The 18,555-nt window shown below is 36.4% G+C and overlaps 1 pseudogene across 1 annotated transcript in view; it reads left to right on the forward strand.

The window, feature by feature from the left end:
- Positions 1-8,461: 8,461 nt before the first annotated feature.
- LOC309666475 (protein ILRUN pseudogene) overlaps positions 8,462-18,555 on the forward strand; it is a 725,371-nt pseudogene continuing 715,277 nt past the window's right edge. Inside the window, exons 1-2 of the transcript XR_014268464.1 lie at positions 8,462-8,480; positions 10,599-17,847. The product of XR_014268464.1 is annotated as a protein ILRUN pseudogene (transcript). The remainder of the gene's footprint in view (positions 8,481-10,598; positions 17,848-18,555) is intronic.

Below are 18,555 nucleotides of genomic sequence, written 5' to 3' on the forward strand. Positions count from 1 at the left end.
AGGGCATAAGGTGAAGATATTCTGAACTACTGGGTATGGGTTCTGCATAAAGTATTTCAAAAGCAAAGTTTTTAAATATTGAGACTTCTGAGAAAAATGTGATGACAGAATAAGATTCACATGCCACTGCTTGTGACCTTTACTATATGGCGCCCTACATCCTCAAACCCTCACTTTTTTTAGCTTTAATGAAATGAACTAGCATTTTATATATGCCAGGTACCATGCTTGGCCTTGAGAAGGTGATATTAAGCAAGATAAAAGCTGTTTCTCAGGAACCCCAAGTTGACTTTGACTTCTGGTTTTGATACCATGGTCACTTCACCACTTTTTTCACTATTAGTCTTATTCCTTTGCCCCATGCTTTCTGTTACATCTTTCTCATTAATCCCTCATCCTAGGCATGGTTTTTCCTGTTCCAAAGTCCAACCTGACCAGCCTGTATGAATAAAGGCATAAAAACCAAGCCAACTGTTTCCCCTACAAATGAAAACTGTTTAATATGATCTTAACATCCAGCGGTTCCCTATTGATTATTCCTTATCACATTCTATGCAATGACTTTTACAAATCAATCCATCAATATCATCATTACATCATCTACATTACTGAAACACGTGAGAGATTAACCTGAATATGTCTCACTAGCTTGGTAGCTCAATTTTTTTTCTGTGTTTTTACTCATTCTTTCTGTTTCTATCCTAGCTTTTAAAAAGATCATTTTTATTGGTAAAATTATCCCATTTGTGCAAATACCTTACCCCAGACTCTGCTGTTTTCTTGAGGACTCCAGTCCATCAAGAAGTATGACATTCTTGCAGCTCTCCACTTTTTCCCAGTGCTTTATGTTTTTATCACCCTCCCTGAAGTGGTGCTCAAGTGAATACCCTCTATCAACATGGCTAACCTCCAAATGATCTCTCTCATCTCTCTCTCTCCCTTATCCACAGCACTTTCCTTAGGCATCTATTTAGCTCTATTTTTCATTATAACCTATAATTAATTCCATATATATTCGTTTCTGCTAAAACTTTTTCTTGAAATATTTTCTGGGATGTCAATGATACAGTAACTTCTTTTTTTAAATTGGAGTATAGTTGATTTACAATGTTGTGTTAGTTTCACGTGTAAAGCAAAGTGATTCAGATATATATATACATACATTCATATATATACGTATATATATATTCTTTTTCAGATCTTTTCCCTTATAGGTTATTACAAAATATCGAATATAGTTCCTTGTGCTATACAGATAACCTCATTTGTTATCTATTTTATATATAACAGTGTTTATCTGTTAATCTCAGCTTCCTAATTCATCCCTCCCTGCACCCCCTTTTCTCCTTTGGTAACTATAAGTTTGTTTTCTATGTCTGTGGGTCTATTTCTGTTTTATAAATCAGTTCATTTGTATCATTTTTTTTAGATTCCACATATAAGCAATATCATATGATAATATGTGTCTTTCTCTGTCTGGCTTACTTCACATAATATAATAATCTCTAGGTCCATCCATGTTGCTGCAAAAGGCATGATTTCATTTTTTCTTATGGCTGAGTAATGTTCCATTGTATGTGTGTGTGTGTGTGTATCACATCTTCTTTATCCATTCATCTGTTGATGGACACTTGGGTTGCTTCCATGTCTTCGCTACTGTATATAGTGCTGTTATGAACACTGGGGTGCATGTATCTTTTCGAATTAGAATTTTCTCTGGATATGTGTATGCCCAGGAGTGAGACTGCAGGATCATATGGTAAGCCTATTTTTAGTTTTTTAAGGAACCTCCATACTTTTCTCCATAGTGGCTGTACCAATTTACATTCCAACTAACAGTGCAAGAGGGTTCCTTTTTCTCCACACCATCTCCACCATTTGTTATTTGTGGACTTTTTGATGATGGCCATTCTGACCCATGTGAGGTGATACCTCATTGTAGTTTTGATTTGCATTTCTCTAGTAATTAGTGATGTTGAACATTTTTTCATGTGTCTGTTGGCCATCTGTATGTCTTCTTTGGAGAAAAGTCTGTTTAGAATGCTATAATAACTTCTAAGTACAAAAACAGTTTCATAGAGTATATGATGAGATAATTGCAGAAATTATAAGCTCTCAAAAAGAAGTAGCCAGGTAGTTTAGGAGCATTTACAACTAGATAAACCATTGTTTAAAAACACAAATATATTTGTTAGTTTTATTTCAGGTATGAAAGGGAAGTGAGAAATCAGAAGGTCCAAAAACTTCATTAGATATATGAGGAAATGAGGTTCTTTAAGATTTTTAATATTTGTATTGGCTGATCTCCTTACCCTTCCCCCAACAAATACACCCCATAAAAATAAAGCTGAAATATGTATGTGTATATATGCATACATATATATTTTTCTCTTAGAGGTTAATTTATGAAAATCGTGTATTTAAGATTTATCTACTTATTTTTAATATACCTTATCTTAGAAAAAATGTAGATGCCACAGGCATATTGGATATGCCAAGATAGTAGAGTATTTATGGAATGTTGTTCTACACATTTTTTGTGCTCTAGTTTGTCATATACGAGATAAGAATTTTCTATTCTGTGTATATTAGTGAGGATTCTTATATTTGGACAGAACATCAACTCAAATTGGCTTAAAAAAATAATTTATTGGTTTATTTAATTAGAAATTCAGAGAACAGTCTGGCTTTAACGATGTCTGTCTGGATCCAGATCCTGGAATAGAAGAAACATCAATTCCTCAGTTCCAGGACTTGCTTTCTTTTCCTGTGGCTTCCTTTCAGGCATGATCTCATTCTACTTATGTCGGCATAAATAGGCACAAGAAGCTCCAGGCTTATCTTTAACAATGTACCAAACTCAGGGAAAGAAAGAAGCAAAATTTTGGAGATCGACTCTGATTTGGTTTAGACTGGATTACACAGTTCTGTCTGACTTAATCACCAGGGCCAAAATAATGAAATATGCTGGTTAGCCACATGGTATGTTGCTCACGTTTGGAGATGAGGAGTGTTTCAAGCACCATTCAATCCAATGGAAGTGAAAATGAGAAAGAGAACCAGAGCCTTGTTACCAGAAAGGCCACAGAAATTGGTCAGGCAAACACACCAGGCTTTGTAAGAAATATTAAAAACATGATATATATTCAAAGTCACGGTTTACATTTATCTTGGATTTAAATGCCATAAAAGAAAAATAAACATTAGAAGAATGAAATAAAGTATCACTGATAGTGCATTTCCTCTAATATGAGTAAAAAGTATGTATGATGGGATTTGTATAGGTCTATGTTAAAAAAGTAAATTCCAGTGAAATACAACTGTACACTTACTAATACTAGGTATTATTCAATCACTATATTTTTCTACTTTGTTACTTCCATTTTAATAGGCTAGTCACCATAATATTACTTAAGGGCATTGTATGATACTTAATAGGTTCTAAACAATATTTCCTATTTAATTACATGAATACTGTAATTCCCATCCTAACAATATATTTTCATTTAAGAAGCTGACAACTCTTTCATTAGGAAACAAAATTAATTAAATGAACCCTGATCTAATTATGTAAGTGTTCCTTTTGACACGAAAATTAAAACTTCTATTTCAGAATATAGCTGAATAATAAGACTCAAGAGGTCAAATATTAAAAATTTTGACATCTTACATATATTGTCTAATTATTTAACATCATTGAATATTGTGCATTCTGGAGTACGCAATCATTAAGTCTTTTGTGTCGGTGTACTAAAAATAAAACAAAGTGAAATAATCTAGTGAGTTTTATTGTACTTAATAATTTTAGTAATTTTTAGTCCTAAAAAAAAATGTCTATGACTGTCATCCTCCTGCTGCCAGAAAATTCTCAGCCAGTCTCAGTGTTAAGTAATAAGTAATTACCACCATTTTTTTTTTTTTTTGGTCGATTTTGTCAGCAGATGCCTTGCATTCAGTTAAAGTATGTGATATTTAGAGAAATGTTCTCTTTCATTTTCTTCTACTTAAAGAAAAATTAGAATGTCTTCTTAAAACAGATCACATTGTGAATTTCATGATACTGAGAAACCATAGTTATTTCTCTACTGAGGGCAGTAAAACCCTTTATTTTCACTACCTTCATATTTGTTCTGTATTTATTTTAAAACATTAGGTAGCACCCACACGATTTGAGTACTCAGCTACTCAAAATTTGTTAATGTCTCCAGCATTCTGTTATTGCTTTTGGTATTTGAAATATTTAAAAAAGAAGAAAGAGCATATAATGCTTGCATTCATCTAGCAAAGGTGAATCATGTTTATATATCAAAGAGAACAAATAAATCATATGCCAAAAGAACTACTTTGCAAATATGCACTGAAGAGTAGAATTTTTTTTAATGATCTCATGATATCCCTTCTAAAAAAAGCAATCTGATATGACTTTCATTATTCCTTCTGTCATGAAAGTAATAGGACACATGAGTATTTAGAATACTTGAGTGTTTAAACTACCACATGCAAACTATTTGTTTCTCCTTTAGGACTTTAATATTATCTTTCCACATTATGAGAATGATGAATGCTATCTCTTCTCTTATGTGTGTGTCTTAAACGCATATGTCTCCTCTGATACAGGTGTTCTTAAATCTCTTTCTTTTTCCTGTAACAGATAAAATGAATTTGCTGACATAAATATTATATAAACTGTATTGAAAAACTATTTCTCCCAGGTATGATGTCAAGAACTTTACATAATTCTTGATTTCTGTTACAAAACTTCAAGATATGAATTACAATTTGTTTTACATATGAGGAAACCAAGCTTCACAGAGGCCAAGCAACTTGTCTAAGTTAGTTGAATTACTAAATCCTGGAATTAGGTGATAAGCCAAGTTTCACTGGCTAAAATCTACTTTCTTTCATGTGCCATCTTTCCTTCTTTATAAAATAGATGCCTGTATTAAAAAAGAAGAAAGAGGGCTTCCCTGGTGGCGCAGCGGTTGAGAGTCTGCCTGCCAATGCAGGGGACACGGGTTCGAGCCCTGGTCTGGGAAGATCCCACATGCCGCGGAGCAATTAGGCCCGTGAGCCACAGTTACTGAGCCTGCGCGTCTGGAGTCTGTGCTCCGCAACAAGAGAGGCCGCGATGGAGAGAGGCCCGCGCACCGTGATGAAGAGTGGCCCCCGCTCGCCACAACTAGAGAAAGCCCACACACAGAAACGAAGACCCAGCACAGCCAAAAATAAATAAATAAATTAATTAAAAAATAATAATAATAAAAAAAAAAAAAAAAAAAAGAAGAAAGATGTCAAGTCAATAAACTAAAAAAGATCAAACTAAACCTAAAGCAAGCAGAAGTAAGGAAATAATAAAAATGAATAGAATGGGAATTAATGAAATAGAAATAAGGAAATATTGTAAATCAACAAAACCAAAGATGGATTTTTGAAAAGATTAATAAAACTGATAAACTTTTAGCTAGTCTTACCAAGCAAAGAGAGTAAGAGAGCAATACAGCGAGGGAGAGAAGACCCAAATTACTAAAATTTTGGAATGTAAGAGGGAAACTCATTACTAATATTACAGAAACAAAGAGGAATGCTATGAAAATAAGGTAATATTATTAAAAGTGTACCAACAAATTAGATAACTTAGATGAAATGGATCAATTCTTAGTAAGTCACAAACTGTAATAACTGACTTAATAAGAAAGGTAATCTAAGTAGATTTAACAAGTAAAGAAATTGAAGTGATAATTACAAAACTTCCAACAAAGAAAAGGTCAGGCATTGATAGCTTCATGAGTGAAATCTACCAAACATTTATAGAAGAATTAATAACAATCCTTCTCAGACTTTTCCAAAAAGTAGAGGAGGAGGGGACACTTCCCCATAGATTCTATGAGATCAATATGTACCCTAATACCAAAACCAGACAAAACATCGTAAGGAAAAACAAAACCAGAAACTACAGTCAGTACTTTTCAGACACAAAAATTCTCAACACAATACTAGCAAACCAAATCTAGCAACATATAAAAAGGATTATACAACATGACGAAGTGAAATTTCTCCCAGAAATGCAAGGTTGGATTAACATTTGAAAATCAATCAGTGTAATGCACAATATTAATAAAGGACAAAAATTTGCATAATTATCTAAATAGACTCAGAAACAAATTTTGACAAAATCTACACCTTTAAATGAAAGAAAGAAAGCATTCAACAAAATAGGAATAGAAGTGAACTTCATTCTGATAAAAGAATGTATGAAAAATCCACAGCTAGCTATGGGGGAATGACTGAATATATTACCTCTAAGATCAGGAATGGGATTAAAATGTGCTCTTTCTTCACTTCAATACACAACTGGATTTTCTAGGCAGGGCAATTAGACAAGAAAAATAAAAATTAAAATGGTCCAGATTGGAAAGGAAGAAGCAAAACTGTTATAGAAATGCAATGAGATCTAGATATGATCTCATATATAGAAACTCCTTAAAAATCCATAAATATCTATTAGAAGTTACATGTGAGTTCAGCAAAGTTGCAGGATAAATATCAATGTCTTAAAAAACCAATTGTTTCTCTATATACTAGCATAAATAAAATTATGAAAACGATTTTATCTGCAAAAATGCCTAAGTGCAACTGCTAGGTAGTATGATAAGCAACTGTTTGGTTTTGTAAGAAACTACCTTACTCTTTCCAGTTGCATACAATTTTAGCAGATTTATTTTTTGAATATCTATTACAGGCTAGGCTTATTTCAGGCTACACTTCCAGGAGCTTGAAGAAAGGAAATGCACAAAACACACAACATTCCTTTCCTCATATAGTACTCATTCTCGTTGGAGGAGATAACCAATTAACAAAATAAACAGGTGAATAAAATATATCGGATCTTAAAAAATGCAATGCAGAATAAAAGGCAAGTGAGGAGGATAAGGGAGGCTGGAATTCGGGACCCTTTTTATAGTGACGACAAGGAAGACCTTTGGGAGAAGGCACCGGTGGAAACTCATCTCATGTATTATAAAGTTTTAAAAGTTCATATTTCCTGATGCTTCAATAGCCCAATGAACATTCTGTGAGCGCCCTGCCCAGGTAACCAGGTGCAGCACTGTGATAAGGCTGGTCCTGCCACAAGTTCCCCTTCTCACCCTCCCTGACTGTGACTTCATGATATTCACAGGCACCCATGGAATCCCCTCAAGCCTTTTCCTTGTATTAATATATTCCACCCTGCCCCCCAATAAAGGCACTTGCCCACAGGTCCTCATTCTCTCTTGGCCCCTTGGAACTCCCACCATATGGCACCCTGCATGTGCCTCCCCTTCCAGGACCTGTGGGTATAAAAAATCTCTCTCACTCACATGGTGTTATTCCATGATCCTACCTGACAGATCTTCCTAAAATCCCATTTAAGTTATAAAAGTATTCCTTACAACACACCTAGGCTAGTTGAAGAAATCACATTCCGGATATTCCTTAACAAGTATGAAGTTAATTCCTCAGGAAGCATAGGAGCAGGGCCCTCCTGGCCACTAGGCGCCGTAGGTAGAGTGTGGAGAGCCCACGATATTTTTTAGGGACCCATAAAATTTTTGCTATTTAATTTCTTCTAAAATCAGAAAAAGTGAATGTATTGATAAAGAACATATAACAATAGGGGAGGGGGGTGGGAGAGGGTTGGATTGGGAGTTTGGGATTAGCAGATGCAAACCAGTATATGAAGAACGGATAAACAACAATGTCCTACTGTTTAGCACAGGGAACTATAGTCAATATCCTCTGATAAACCACAATGGAAAAGAATATGAAAAAGAATGTATATATGTATAACTGAGTCACTTTGCTGTACAGCGGTAATTAACACAACATTGTAATTCAACTATACTTCAATAAAAAATAAATTAAAAAAAGAACATATAACAATAAATCCAGCCTGGATTATATTCCTCTTTTTAAAGTCATAAAATATAATTTTTAATTTTTTTTATGTAGGAAGGGGCCCATGAAGACAAATGTCCCTATGCCCAGAACCGGTAGGATGCATCCTGGAGAGAAGCTGAGTGCACGAGGGGAGTGAGGTAGAGAGAAATTCAAATAGTTGGGAGATTACTGGGAAAGAGCACAGAAGTCCTTAAGGCCATATTTACACTTGAGCTTTTACCCTGAGAGAGATGAGAAACAATTAGAGAATTCTGAACATAAATTAACATTTTAAAAGGATCGTTATTGCTGTACTGTAGAGAGTAGATGGCAAAGGCAAGTGGATTATTGAAGATACTGGCAAAATCAAAGTGAAATCATTCTCTTGCAGAGGTGACATGAAGCAGTCAATTATTGAATGCATTTATTAGTGTCCAACATCCAGGAATAGCAAGACTAAAACCACCAGATCACTAAAATAGTAATTAGCAAGAGTTTATTGTGTACATATAACAGTTTGTGAACTAGGAGCTCTCAAACCAACATGGGAATGAGGCTCAGAGGTATTGCTATAGGAGAGTTTATACAGTGAAAAAGTAGAGGCTGCTTATTCTGTACAATGATGGGTTATAGCATTAGAGCTTCCCTAGTGATAGCGGATTGTTTAAAAGTGGACACTACTTGCCAATTTGGGGGAACAGCTTAAGTTTCATTTATGATTCTCAGAAGCATTTGCAAGAAGTCACCGAAGTTTTGTTTCTTTTGTAAAATAAGCTAAATTAAGTTTCGCTTATGTGGCCTAATTGATTTTGTCTGTTTAGGGAATTTTCAAGTCTGGTCTCTATTTCGTACTTAACTTTAAGTTAGAATTAAAAGATTTGCTAATTGTTTGAGACTGGAGGCATAAGAGAATGAGCGTGTAGACGAATGTACTTAATTCTCCCCACCAAAAGGAAACTGGGGTCAGCTACTATCTGCCTGCTTTTAACTTCTCCAGTAAAAGGCCATAGCTTCGCTCCAAAGATTTTTATTGTTAGCATCAGCTGCTGCTTCTATATTCAGACAAGTAAATGCAGAAATATAAACAGAAAATGTGATAATGACTGAATAGTGACAATGACGGCAGCGTAGAAATTTTGGTGTTTTCTTTTCTCCAATCAGGAGAACTTTTGTATGTTAGGATCATTTACTCTTTAGTTACCCATGATGGTGTTAGAAGCAATTGCAGTGAATATCAGATGTTGTCAACATTAATGTCTATGCCAATGATTTTCAAACAGATAAACAGTGCCGTCACTGCAGAGGGAATGAGATTGCTGAGATGAGAAGTGCATGATGGGCATATCCCAGAGGGAGTAGCTAGGAGACAAGGTGGTGATGGGGGAAAAGGAAGGGGGTGCCATGTGGAACAGACCAGTAGGATGCCTGGTAGTATCTGAACATTTTACTGAGGATGGGTTGGCTCCATTAAAGTAATGACCCACTATCAGCATTTTTAATTAGGTTGTATAGTGATTCTTTGCTCTATTTCATTCTCTTGCCCTCTTGTGGGGGAAAAAAAGTATATGGTATTCAAGTCAGATTTCCAAGGGGAAGAAAAAGAAAAGGAAACTCTCTAAAATGGAGATTGAAGTCATAACTATGACTTCATTAACAGAATACTCAACGAACTGAACCACAAACAATATTCAGTTTTCTGTAGACTAGAACACAAACTTCTGAAACTTAAAGTTTGCTTGAGAGTTGTGTGAGAGTTGTAGAAAATGGGAATTTTTGCCAAGAGATTATGAATTTACATTGTTTTCTGGTTAATAATGGAAAGCCAAGTGGAAAAAAAAAATCCTCCAAGGGCTGACCCTTAAGTCTAACCCAATCAGCAGGTCAAGAAACTTCTATCATCTTCCTGTAAATTGATCTGTTCTAATTATAGCTCAAAGGAATTATCAGGGAAACTCCTGGAAACAGTAATTAGTCAAAAAAGATTGAGATGCCCCATCAAACATTTTAGTTTTAAGAAGATATGTTTCATATTTGCAGCCTCCTTTGAACAAGGAGCCCCAGGTGCCAGTGATATAATGAGAGCACTTTATAATACTGGGGCATGTGGTCTCCAAATGAGACAGACTCTAGCCTCTCTGCCTTTTACACACATCATTTTGCCAGTTGCTGGAGTTTGCTTTAGTTTCTGGCTTCTCTGTTGACCTGATTAGCTTAACTGAGTATTTAAATTTTATTTATTCATTACTTGCTTCTGCCAATTTCCCAAAAGGATTTCAGGTGAGCTTAACTGGAAGGTCCTTCACAGAACCCTGGGCGTTGTTCCTGTTTGTAATTCACAAATCATTAACACCTCTGTACAGGATGGCCTTATCAGGCCTCTCGAGTTTTGCAGTTGATACATGGTATTTGTATTATTTATCCTGGGATGTTCTCTCTGCATATCTATTTGCAGTTTTGATGATTCATTTGGATTCTTGGATTTACATGTTCCGCGTATCGACATTTATTTGTTTGAATGCTCTCACTTATCTGCTACCAGTGGGCGTGGCGCGGGGGAGGCGGAGTCAGCAGAGGCGGAGTCAGCGGAGGCGGTGGAGCTGGGAGGTGGGGAGACTGGGGGTGGGCGGGGGGAAAGCACGAGAGTGAGTGAGTGAGTGCGTGGCTGTGTTTAACCGCACGAGGCAGCGAGACGCCGGGGCCTTCCTCAGACGAGCAGGGTCTCGGCGCCCGCCAGCAGCTTCTCCCGGTCTTCGGACCCAGCGACGGCTCGGTTGTGAGGGTGCGGGGAAGCGAGTGTCCGGCCCCACACTTGGAGGACACGGACCTGGACCCCGAGCTGGTGCAGAGGTTCACCTGCCTGGCACCACTGACGAGGGCGTGCTCATCTCCGGGTTCCACCAGTTGCTTGGCTTCCAGCTCAACCCGGCCGGCTATGCCTTTTCCTGCCCATGACCAGCTGGAACCTACAAGCAGCAGTTGGCGCCTATTATGACTTCGAGAGGCCAAACATCAGTGGGCCCTCTATGTCCTTTGTTGAAGATGTCACCATAGGAGAAGGGGAGTCGATACCTCCTGATACTCAGTTTATGAAAACATGGCGGATGCAGAATTCTGGGGCGGAGGCCTGGCCTCCAGGGGTTTGTTTTAAATACGTCAGAGGAGACCAATTTGGACTTGTGCCCGTGGTGATGGTGAGACCGCTAGAGCCCCAAGAGATTGCAGATGTCAGCGTCCAGGTGTGCAGCCCGGGCAGAGCAGGAATGTATCAGGACAGTGGCGGATATGCGCGGCCACAGGACTCTACCATGGAGATGTCGTCGGGGTCCTTCTCGGTGTGGAGGTGGGTGGACTTTTAGGAATAACGCAGCGGCTGTCATCTTTTGAAACGGAGTCGACACACAGCCACATCCCAAGGCAGAAGGAAACTTCAACCCCTTTGCCTCTCCCCAAAAGAACCGACAATCAGGTGAAACAATTTAAAAGACCCTGGGGATTCCGGTTCGACTCCATCAGCAAAAACACATGGGCTCCTGTTGCTGACCACACCAAGCAAGATGGGAGTAGACCCTCACAGAACTCTGTGAATCTATCCCCCAGTCGTCACGCAGACAGCTTGTCCGTCAGGTAGGTGCCCTCGGAAAAGAGGAGAAAGGGCAGGTGGTGGGCCTTGGGATTTGTGATACCCCTTCATGGCAAACCTAGAAGCCTAGAATGTTCTTTAGGACTGCTTAGCTCTCCTGCCAATGCAACAGCACAAATACCTCCCCCCTCCCCCCACGTCCATGTCCTGTGGATATTATTCCATCCACTTTTGTAATTTACTACTGTCGCTCTGCTCTGGTTCGGGTGTTGAAGGAACCAACTTCTCTACCTTTAGCATTAACAACAAAAAAAAAAAAGTCAAAATATCACCAGTCATTCTTCCAGTGTAAATGCATACTAAGTGTAGAGCAGCAACAGAGCTTTGGAATTCGTTCCTACTGTGTTTTTTTTGGTTTTGGGTGGGGTGTTTTTCCTGAGGAAAAAGACAAGCTCAATTATTTATCCTAAATGTTGTTGAGCTTCCAGTTTATTTACCTTGTTTGTGTGTCTTGTTGATATTTTTCCAGTCTCTTATGGCCCATCGACCTCCTCACTCACAACCCGGAGTGGCCCAAGTGATATTTTGACTTTTCATGTGTGAGGAATAAGTGAGAGAATTGTTGAGTTAATCATCATTTTAAATATTCTGATTGTTCCAAGACAGACTTCTATGTGTTTGATTTCTTGATCTGTTTCTTTCCATGCTTGCTGATTAAACAGAGCTTTTCATGCTCTTCTAAGGTGATGATGGTTCCTGCTTGTTGGTTTTGGTTGGTTGAATAAAGCCCTGATGCTGAGAGCTAAAAAAAAAAAAAAAAAAAAGTTCTTAAAATGTATAATCTCTCTGGCCAAAATTATTTAGTACTTGAAATACCAGTTTATCTTATTTGATTGGAAATGCTTTTGGAGAAAGCAGAAAGAAAAAGAGAAGTTTAGACCTTAGCACTCAAGGTAGCATCTGACAAAAGTTACCAACTCTACTGAGCTTTCCTTCTGTGAATTTAGACAGGTAAAAGCTGCTGAAACTCTGTTTGTATTCTGTAGTGTAGATAGTTGTTCTCAAACTTTAACGTAGTTTAGAATTTCTTGCACTGCTTGTTAAAACACAGATTGCTGGTCTCTACACCCAGTGTTTTTGATTCAGTATCAGGTTTGGGTTTGGGAATTTGTTTTTCTAACAAGTTCCCAGGTGAAGGTGATATTGCTGGCTTGAGAACTGCTGATGTTGTAGGTTACGCCAAAGTTTAAGACAATAATTTTGCTCTTAGAAATTGTCTCTTTGTTGCAAAAAAAGGCATGAAACCTAAATTTTGATCTCAGTATATTACTCCATGCAAGCTCTTTCCAAGGTATGTCTATTATTGGTGGCTAAAATTGTTTAACATTTAAATTCTAAATAGAAAGCTGTTTACTTCTAAGACATGTATTGATCCTATGTACAGAGAGAAAAAAGGCTTATTAGGACAGAATTCTGTTTATTTCATTGTGCCTGCTGTAAGAAATAGAATCATTGATTTACTGACTTTTTATGAATAAGCAGTACCAGTTGAGAGTAGGTAAATTTAAAATATGGTGTAAAAAATAATATAAAACCGAATGTTTTAACTCCACACACCCAGAGGTAATAATTTTACATTTTAGCATTTAATATTGCAGATTGTGTATGTGTATATTTTATATATATTTATATATAATATTATATATAACATTTACATATTATTTTAATTCTGATTTATTTTACTTAATATTACGTAGTAATTACTTGTAATTACATTTTCTTACCAAAATATTCCTAAATAATTTTTAAATAGTTACAGAGTAATCAGTCATAATATATCAAAATCCCATCTCTAAACATTAGAGTTCGGCTCTTAATATCTACCTTGTAATGTGAATTTTATCACTCTTAATTACATACTTGTTGCCTACACCTGTGAAAATATCCACCTAATGCCTCATCTCTGTCTAACCAAAACCATTTAATCCAGATCCGTCCACAGCCTGTAAAACTCTCTGTGACTTAAAACATGTTTCTTCTGGTATGATCCTCTTATCACATGTGAGGTTTTAAATTCTTTCACTAGTTAGAGTCTCTCCTACTTAAAATAAGATCTCTATGCACACAGAGCCATGGCAGTCCTTGAGTAAGTTTGTCATATTCCCACCTGTCAGTAAGCATTCAGCACATTTCTGCTCACTTGCTCTATGACAACCTGGATATCGTGTGTCTTTGGGAAAACATATTCCCACTTAAGTTTCTTCCTTCTAAATCTCCTGTTTAAGGACAGCTATGGTACCTATTACCATAAGGCCAGGGATTTTTGACAACAGATCATGGCAGAGTCTTGTCAGAAACAACTCATTTAGCAAAACTTCTGGCATGTGGCATTTATTCAGCCAGATGATTTTATACTCACGAGAAATGAGAACTTTTCTGTACTTACAATTTGATTTTTTTTTTGCTTCATCTCATTTAACTCTTGGTAAAATCCTTGTGTGTCTCATCTGTACAAACAAAACATTATTTATAGCAAATCTCTTCCAGCTCAAAACTCACCATTACCACCAGCTCCCTCTTTTAATATCCACCAAATTAGACGATGATATTCTCTGTTATCTGGCCCAGTCTCACTATAACAGCGACATTTCTTCTGGTGATTCTTGTCCTTAAGGACTTGAAATTACCTTAAAAACTAACCTGAGAGCATCAGGATTTATCTCCCACCTTGATTCCCATCTAAGGTCTATGAAAAACAGTCCCTGAACAGTGCTTGACACATAGTAGAACAACCAATATTTGTTGAATGAGTAATTCGTTAACACTATTAAAATTTAGCAGATGTTTTACTTTTTTTTTTTTTTTTTTTTTTTTACAGAAATTAACTTTCAGTTAACAAGGGGTCTGCTTGGTTTTCATGCTGTTGTTTACTTATATTGATGTAGTAATTTACAAATCATTTGCTTCCAAAAAGAGTTTGAAGTATAGTATATAAAATATCTGTATAAGTCCATTAAACAGTAAAAGCATAATGGATGATTAAAGAGTATATTATGTTCCTCTCAAATTTATTTAAAATCAAAAATAAGCTTAATTTGTCTTCCACATGCAAAATCCATAATGAATGGTGGGTGTCGGTGGTTAGAAAAAGGAGGTTGACTTTAAATAAAAAATACCACTTAGTGATGATGATTATAACACTTTTAAATATGAGTCACTGCTTATGTTTAATATTTTAATAGCATTTATAGAATAAAAATTATGAAAAATTTAGATATATTGATATTTCTGGGTTTAGAATAGTAACAATTCTTATGTCATTAAATATGTACTGTTCTTGGCAATGGGCATGAAAATATTGCCTAGGCACATCAAGTTATACCATTTTGAGAGTATAATATTCATTTTAGCATGCCAGTCTTAAATGCAGGGATTAAAATAATTTTTCTTTTTCAGAGTAATACATTTATGATTCAACTGGCTTGCATCCACTTATTTTCCCCAGTACATGCAAAAGTGTTCAAATATGAGATCTGAAATAACTTGACTTTCTATTTAAATTTTGGTGAGTTAATGACAGCAGGAGATTAAAAAGGAGCAAATACCTTGGGCAAGTGCCACTGCTCTGTTGGAGTTTTGTTTTAATGGAAGTTCATTTTTTTCTACTGGAAGACTATGTGAGATTTAGAGTTTAAATACGAACCGTATAATTCATGAGTTAGCTCATGAGGTAATTTGCTTTAACTGTGAGTCTCAGTTGTGTATTTCTTTTTTTTTTCTTTTTTTAATGACATTTATTGTTCTCTTTCTAACTTTGCAAGCAATACATGTTCATTGCAGACAATTAGAAATACATAAAAACATGAAGTAAAATTAATAATCACCCATAATCCCCATCCCCCAGAGATAACCATCATTAGCATTTTAATGTATTTCTTCCCAGTATCTACATATTTTTTTTATACTGTATATCTTAATTTTATTTTTTTTAATATCTTTATTGGAGTATAATTGCTTTACAGTGGTGTGTTAGTTTCTGCTTTATAACAAAGTGAATCAGCTATACATAGACATATATCCCCATATCTCCTCCCTTTTGCCTCTCCCTCCCACCCTCCCTATCCCACCCCTCTAGGTGGTCACAAAGCACAGAGCTGATCTCCCTGTGCTATGCGGCTGCTTCCCACTAGCTATCTATTTTACATCTGGTAGTGTATATATGTCCATGCCACTCTCTCACTTTGTCCCAGCTTACCCTTCCCCCTCCCCGTGTCCTCAAGTCCATTCTCTACATCTGCGTCTTTATTCCTGTCCTGCCCCTAGGTTCTTCAGAACAATTTTTTTTTTTTTTTTTTTTTTTAGATTCCATATATATGTGTTAGCATACAGTATTTGTGACTTACTTCACTCTGTATGACACTCTCTAAGTCCACCCACCTCACTACAAATAACTCAATTTCGTTTCTTTTTATGGCTAATTGAAATATATATGATTGACATACAACACTTTGTTAGTTCCAGGTACACAGCAGCATGATTCAGTATTTCTATACACTATAAAATGATCACCATGATATGCCTAGTTCTCATCTGTCACCATACAAAGATACTACAGTTGTATATTTCTAAATGTGCAGAAAATAAATGCCTACTTCATGGACTATTGTAAAGATTAAATAAAATGTTACATGACATGATTTTTCTAAATGCATAAAAGATTGTCATAGTACTTTCCCCTAATTTTATCTGTCATCTTGTCTAGTATTTCAAAGGATGGGAATGGTACTAAAACTATTCCTAAAAAATTCAAAATATTTACAAACAAGCAGAGAAAATTAATGCAGAAATCTTGAAGAGGTAAAACAGCATAGAATTTTTGAGGAACACCTGTAAATTGGTAAAGCTAGAGGGAAGAGACAATGAAAAGAAGTAGTCTGAATGCAGCTAGAAAGTTAGATACCTTCCACTCATACCCATTGAAGACTAAATGTTTCCTACCCAGACACTGCTTTTACTGAGCCCAGAAACTATGCTAATTTTCCCCCTACTCCTGGACTGCCATTGGGCCATCTCTCTGCCTGTGAATATGGTATTGGCTGCACCAGAATCCGTTCATTACCTAACTTTTCACTGAATCTCCACAGACAGAATTAGCCTCTCCTAATCAACACATTCTGTATGTTTTATTTTTAGAGACCCATATCTATGGTCACCTTTTAGATGTAAACTGTCTAGTCAAGAACTTAATTCCTAATCATCCTAATATTTTCAAAGCATCGATCAGATTGCAAGTAGCAGATACAAGAGATATTTATTAAGCTGACTCCTAAATTTTGTAGAGTACATTTATTTAGCAAATTTTATTACTTTTATTTATTATGTTATTTAGCAAATTTTATTATTGCTGTATCATCCAAAGGCACATACAATTACTACTGTCATTTAAAGTCAGTGGGAGTGGAGGGGGATTTTGCAAGGTACATTTGCTAATGTTCAGTACATACAGGAATTTCACAAACTAAATTCACATTATGAATATTCACATTAGGTACAGAGCATAAGATCTAACTTGTGGACTGGGGTTACACTATTGTGGAGGAGCATTAGTAAGCTTACTTGCTTGCAGGAAAATATCACCTCCTTAACTTCTATGAGAAGTAATGCTGACATTTTAGTCTTGATACCTTTTTTAAAAAAAATTATTTATTTATTTGGCTGTGTTGGGTTTTCGTTTCTGTGCGAGGGCTTTCTCTAGTTGTGGCAAGCAGGGGCCACTCTTCATCGCGGTGCACGGGCCTCTCACTATCGTGGCCTCTCTTGTTGCAGAGCACAGGCTCCAGACGTGCAGGCTTAGTAGTTGTGGCTCACGGGCCTAGTTGCTCCACGGCATGTGGAATCTTCCCAGACCAGGGCTCGAACCCGTGTCCCCTGCATTGGCAGGCAGATTCTCAACCACTGTGCCACCAGGGAAGCCCAGTCTTGATACTTTTGACTCCTCTCTTTCAGTGGGTTTTGAACTCAGAGAATGGATAATGCATTGTATATATTGACTCCCTTGAACTATAACAAGGATAACTTCAGTCAATATAGTGGCAAGAAAACAATTTATTATGTTTTTCTGCTTTAGATTTATACGTTTGCCTTTTAAAAATTTTTTGTTTTATACTGGAGTATAGTAGAGTGTATTTTTTTTTATTAGAAGGATATTTATTTTTTCTTTTCCATTACAGTTTATTACAAGATATTTAATATAGCTCCCTGTGCTATACAGTAGGACCTTGTTTATTTTATTTATTTTTTTAATTTTTATTTTATATTGGAGTAGAGTTGATTAACAATGTTAGTTTCAGGTGTACAGCAAAATGATTCAGTTATACACATACATGTATCTATTGTTTTTCAAATTATTTTCACATTTAGATTATTACAGAGTATTAAGCAGAGTTCCCTATGCTCTACAGTAGGTCCTTGTTGGTTATCTATTTTAAATATAACAGTGTGTACATGTCAATCCCAAACTCCCAGTCTCTCTCTCCTCCACCACCCTTCCCCGGTGCTAGCCATAAGTTCGTTCTCTAAGTCTGTGAGTCTGTTTCTGTTTTGTAGACAAGTTCGTTTGTATCTTTTTTTTTTTTTTTTAGATTCCACATGTAAGTGATATCATACGATATTTGTCTTTCTCTTTCTGACTTGCTTCACTTAGAATGATAATCTCCATGTCCATTCATGTTGCTGCAAATGGAATTATTTTGTTCCTTTTTATGGCTGAGTAATATTCCATTGTATATATGCACCACATCTTCTTAACCTGTCCTCTGTTGATGGACATTTAGGTTGCTTCCATGTCTTGGCTATTGTAAACAGCACTGCAGTGAACATTGGGGTGCATGTATCTTTTTGAACAATGGTTTTCTCCAGATATATGCCCAGGAGTGGGATTGCTGGATCATATGGTAGCTCTGTTTTTAGTTTCTTAAGGAACCTCCATACTGTTCTCCATAGTGGCTGTATCAATTTACATTCCCACCAACAGTGCAAGAGGGTTCCCTCTTCTCTAT

The sequence above is a fragment of the Balaenoptera physalus genome (assembly GCF_965194825.1).
Source record: "Balaenoptera physalus genome assembly, chromosome: 8".
NCBI lineage: Eukaryota > Metazoa > Chordata > Mammalia > Artiodactyla > Balaenopteridae > Balaenoptera > Balaenoptera physalus.